The sequence below is a fragment of the Lynx rufus genome, unplaced genomic scaffold (assembly GCF_022079265.1).
Source record: "Lynx rufus isolate CCGP_SWC_20201006 ecotype Redwood Valley unplaced genomic scaffold, mLynRuf1.p SCAF_16, whole genome shotgun sequence".
NCBI classification, from domain to species: Eukaryota; Metazoa; Chordata; class Mammalia; order Carnivora; family Felidae; genus Lynx; species Lynx rufus.
Window position 1 is genome coordinate 9,265,823 of NW_025814830.1, and position 5,874 is coordinate 9,271,696.

Consider the following 5,874-nt stretch of genomic DNA (forward strand, 5'->3'; position numbering starts at 1 on the left):
CCTTCTGTGCACTATTTTTCTCCATTGCACTTATCCTCATGTGGCGTGTATTTCTGTAATGTATTTGCTCTTCCTCTGAATCCCCCCTCTATAATGTCAGCTCTACGAGGGTAGTGATTTTTGCCTGTGTTGTTACCTACGGTGTCCCCAGAGCCTGGCACAATGCCTGGCAATCTAGAATGAATGAACAAGTTCATCTCTGGATAGTGAATCCCCATGTACCCAATGTAATACCAATAAATGTAGCCCCGTACACACAGAGAAACTCTCATGGACAGCTGATGCCAACTCAACCCCCTAAAGAGCGTCAACCCCATTGTGGACCCCGTATACAAGGAAAAACTCTGCAAAGGTGTGCTTGTCCTACTGAAGGCCAGCTCCACAAAGAAAGGGATTTGGTCTGTTTTCTTCACTGCTCTACACCAAGGGCCGACCCCAAGGTTGGTCATACAACAGTCTGGTAATACGTATCTGCTAAAATGAACTGAGTCCACGTACACTGGTATAAGCCCACAATCAGCGTCCATCTTACAGACAGAACAAAGTCCATAACTGATATAAACTCCCATTTGCAGGGTGGCTCTCGCATGGATAGTGTAAACCCCAGATAGTGCATGCTCAAACACAGCGTGAACCCCAGCAGAGGCAGCACGACCCTCATAAACCTCATACAGACAGGGTAGCCCTCATAAATGACCCAAGTCCCATCCAATAGCACAGTCTTCATAAACTTTGTGAGCCTCGTATACAAAGGCAACCCACATAAACGGTGTAACCCCATATAGGTGGTGTAACTTTCATAAACAGCGTGAGCCCCATATACGTGGTGAGACAGCAAATAAACAAGGTGGGCCCCGCTACAAATAGCGTGTTCCCTCATTAGTGTGCTCTACCCTAGAGGCAACATGGCCTGTTTAACATTGTGTGAATTCCTCCATCAACGGGGTCAGCTCCTACAACCTGTGTAAACCTGTATGCACAGTGGAGACAAGCACATAAATAGGGTCATTTCTGTAACCAGTGTGACTTTTCATGTGAACAGGGTAGCCCCGTCGTCACCTGGCCTCATGAGTGTAACCCAAGGACACTGGGCCCCCGTGTGGACAGTGCCACCTCAGAGGAGCACTCTGTGAGCAGTATGCGGACTTAACAATGGTTCCAACACACCTCAGTGTCACTATGTCAGTTTTATTAAGTCATTGATAATGTAGCCCGAAACCCCATGTTCCATTTAAACTCCCTGGGCCTTTGTAACAACCATCATAAAATTCTATTATCCACCCTCCTCCTAAAAATCCTAGTTCTCCCATAAAAAGTTACACAACTGGGATGCCTGGGTGGCTCAGTCGATTAAGCATCCAACTTTGGTTCAGGCCATAATCTCGCAGTTCGTTGGTTTGAGCCGCATGTGGGGCTCTGTATTGACAGCTCAGAGCCTGGAGCCTGCTTGGGTTTCTGTCTGTCTGTCTGTCTCTCTCTCTCTGCCCCTCCCAGGCTTGTGCTCTCTCTCTCTCTCTCTCTCTCTCCAAAATAAATAAACACTAAAAAAGAAAGTTATGGAACTGGGGCACCCAGGGGGCTCAGCTGGTTAAGCGACCGACTCTTGGTATGGCTCAGGTCATGATCTCGCAGTTAGTGACTCTGCGCTGACGGCGTGGAACCTGCTTGAGATTCTCTCTCTCTCCCTCTCTCTCTCTCTGTCCCTCCCTGCTCAGGCTCTCTCTCTCTCTCTTTCTAAATAAAAATAAATAAACTTTATTTAAAAAGTTACCTAACTCCCCTGCAGCACACACAGGTATGAGGACAGGATGACTCCCCAGAGGGTAGTATAACTTGTCACGAACACTGAGGCCCCAAATAAAGACCCAGAAATGGTGAATTAATTCCTAAGTGGCAGGGATTTCCCGGGGCCCAGCACAGGATAGGGCACATAAAAACTGCCACTTCTAGGGGCACGTGTGGCTCAGTCGGTTAAGCATCTGGCTCTTGATTTCAGCTCAAGTCACGATCTCTTTGATTGTAGGATCGAGCCCTGTGTGGAGCCTGCTTGGGATTCTCTGTCGGCCCCTCCCCCACTTCTCAAAAAGAAATAAATGAACATTAAAAGGGGCACCTGGGTGGCTCAGTTGTGTGCCGACTTTGGCTCAGGTCATGACCTTGCGGTTCGTAGGTTCAAGCCCCATGTTGGGCTCTGTGCTGACAGCTCAGAGGCTGGAGCCTGCTTCAGATTCTGTGTCTCCCTCTCTCTCTGCCCCTCCCCTGCTCACACACACACACACACACACACACACACTCTCTCTCTCTCTCTCTCTCAAAATAAATACATAAACACACAAACATTAAAAAAAATCGCCACTCCTATTTACTGAGCACTTACTATATACAAGACCCTGGACCTGGACTCGGCATCTCATTTCATCATCACGTCAACTTTATCAGGTAGGTACTCCGATGATCCCCATTTTTCAGATGAGAACAGTGAGACTCAGAGAGGTTCCAGGCCCACGCTAAACATTGTTACAGCTGGGACATCAAGTGCTAGACCACGGTGCCTCCTGATAGCTCGGCAAATGCTCCAGAGATAGGCCAAACCCTGGAATCCTTTCAAACACTTCCGCCACCACCACTACCAGCACCACGAGCAGCACACACACGTACAAAGTGTGCAGAAGGTGGCCAGTTAAGACTGAGGCAGCATAAACCCTTCAGGTAGTGATAACCCCCTGGATACCAACAATCACGACAATAGCTAAGATCTTTGCGGGTTTACTCTGCTGGAGCCACTTGTCCCAAATGCCTTGCACATCTAAATTCATTTTAACCCTAGGCCAAGGGCTTCCGTTTGTTTGTTTGTTTGTTTTTAATTATCCCCATACAGATGCAGAAATGGAGGCACAGAGGGATTAAATGGCTTGCCCGAAGTCACACAGCCAGAGAAGAAGCCCAGCTGGGTTTGACCCCAGTAGCCTGGCTAAGCCTGTATTATCCCGCTTCCGGCAACATCACCCCCCACCTTGCAGGACAGTGTAATGTCAATGAACTGTGTACTAAGTTAATTACATTCTATGTAATTCTCTCAGGGGCAGGGTACTATGCGCACCTTTCCTTGATGACAGGATGACAGGAAAAATAGGCCCTTGGACAGTGTGAATTCCCACAGACAGGTCTCCTTTGTGCATGGTGTAACTCCAACAAGCAGTGAGAATTCCTGTGTGAACACTGTAAACTGACCACAGCCAAGACGATCCTGAAGGGACAGGAGAAGCTCCCTTTCACTACATCAGAGGGCTCCCTGGGCAGGGTGAGTTCCTTCACGGACAGTGCACACCTCCCTCCCCACTGACAGGCTAACTCTCCCCCACACCTGATGCCAACTGACTATGGAACCTGAAACACCATCCTGATCAACGGAAGTCTCTAACGCAATATAATCTCTGGGCAATGTGAACTCCCACCCAGCACGCACTTCCCCGTGGACACTATAATGTCTCATCTCCATGGCAAAATTAACAAGGACAGGGCACATCTCCATGTATGGGGGACCTTCTGCAGCTGCTGTGAACCCCTTCTGTAACAGCATGAACCATTCTCCGAGGGTCTACCTAAGTAGGCAATGGGAACTCTCTGATGAGTATGAACTTCCCTCAGACCCAGCATCTACCCAATGCACATGGTCTAACCTGCCCTGTAAAAGCTCCCTCAAAGCCCACTCAGTTTTTCAGTGCAAACTCTTCTAGAATGTTATGAAAACAGTATAAAATAGCATGATAGTATGAAATGGTGTAAGTCATAATACACTAGTGTAATAGTGTAAGTGTAAATAATAGTGTAAGATTCCTTCCCATTGATTCTCTTTCCCTCTTTCTCTGCCCCTCCCCTGTGCGCCTACTCTCTCTCTCTCTCTCTCTCTCTCTCTCTCTCTCTCAAAATAAATAAATGAACGTTAATAAAAATTGAGGGGCACCTGGGAGGCTCAGTTGGTTGAGTGTTCGACTTTGGCTCATGATCCCACAGGTCATGAGTTTGAGCCCAGCATCAGGTTCTGCACTGACAGCGCAGAGCCTACTTGGGATTCTCTCTTCTCTCTCTCTGCCCTTCCCCCACTCGTGAAGTTGTAGACAGTGAAATCTCCCCCACTCTCAAAGCAAATCTTCTGTGGACAGTGGATAATGTGAATCTCCTTCAATCTCAGTGAACCCCATTGGACAACTGAGATTTCTTCCTAGCCCCCGGGGTTAACCGGCCATATGTCACAGCACATTCTCGCACCGGTAGTGGGAATGTTGTACCGTGTGCACCTGCAATAGACTGGGTGCATTGGCTTCTCAAGTGATGTGAATCCTGTGTGGATACCGGGAACCCATCACAGGCAGCAAAAGCCTCTCCTAAGGCCAGTGACCACTGCTCTCCATTACCCTCTATTTAGGGCAAATCCAACGTGGAGAGTTTGGATGCCCTGCAGACAGCCCCATACCTGGTGTAAGCCCCAGATTTGGGCTGCCGGAATCTACTACCGACAGGGCATATCCCTCTCCTCCCTACCCCGTGTGAACCACCCCCTAACCTGAGACCTTAAAAAAATCTCGGTCCCGCCAAGAGCGAACACCCACAAAGTAGCTCTCTACAGAATGTAGTGTGAAGGGAATGTGGTGTGAAGCGCCACGGAGCGCTACATTTTCCCATCTTGTACCCCCACGAGCCTGGGGGGAGGCTGTCAGAAAACTGCACCGCCCTAAACGCCAAAGTCTTCGAAGAGGGGACTTGTCTCCAGGGTCCTCCAAGCCCCAGGCCGCGCGCGTTCACTCCACTGCAGCGCGCGCCACCCCACACGCGCACGTTCTCTCCCCTCCCGGTGGCAACAGGGCTTTCCGCGGGGCCGCGCCGGACTTTCTGAGGCTGTTGATTGGTCACAGTCCCGGCCACCCTACAGCCAATCAAGCGGGGGAAAGGTGACATCACTCGTTCTCCTCCCCTCCCCCCCACCCCAAACTTCCCTACTCTCGGCTACCGACAGCAACAACCACGTGGGGGAGGGGTAACAGAGTAAAACCCGGTGAGGTCATTGCACCGCCCCGCCCGCTGCTGATTGGCTGCGGGGCTTGCGGGTGGCGGTTGGCTGCTCCTCGCACCTCCCCCTCGTGCCGCTACCGCCGCCACTGAGAGGAGCCACTGGCGACGCCAGAGCCGGGAATCGGGGTGAGTCGGGGCCCTGGGTCTAAGATGCTCCTGGTGTGCAGTGAGACTTACAGGAACTGCCCTGTCCGACTTTTTCTCCTCGCCCGGGTTCTTTGGTGCTACAGCACTCTGTCACATGGGAGTTGTAGTCTGCTTTGTACTATCGACTATGGGCCGGAGACGTAAGAAGACTACCATTCCCAGCAGGAATTGCGACGAGCCGGTCAACAAACGCTCAGGCCACGCCTTCTAAGCCTGCTTATTGGACAGCCTATCCCTAAGCCCTTCCTTCTTGCACTTCATTGGCTACTGTCCCTCACAGAGGCTGGGTTCCGGCCTAGAGTGCAGGGCGACTGGGTACTGTATTCGTCAGTCTGCACTAAGACGGCCTGCAATTGGCCAAGGCTGAAGTCCATCACTTGTTGTGGGGAAGGGCCCTAGGCAGATCAGGCGGTCGTAGGCTCAGGTTGGTGTCGGTCCCAGAGGGAGGCCGGTCTTGGACTTTGGCCCCTCCCCCTGGCGCTGCCGGGTGGGCGGGATTGGCCTTGGCGAATGTCGCTCGTCGTGGAGAGGCGGAGCCGACTGAGCTGCGAATGTCTATTGGTCTAGGACGGCGCCGGTCAGCGGGGTTGTGGCCGGTGATTGGCTGGCTGCTCCAGCTGTTGCAGGTCCATTCACCATTTTGTGTGTTGGAGTAAA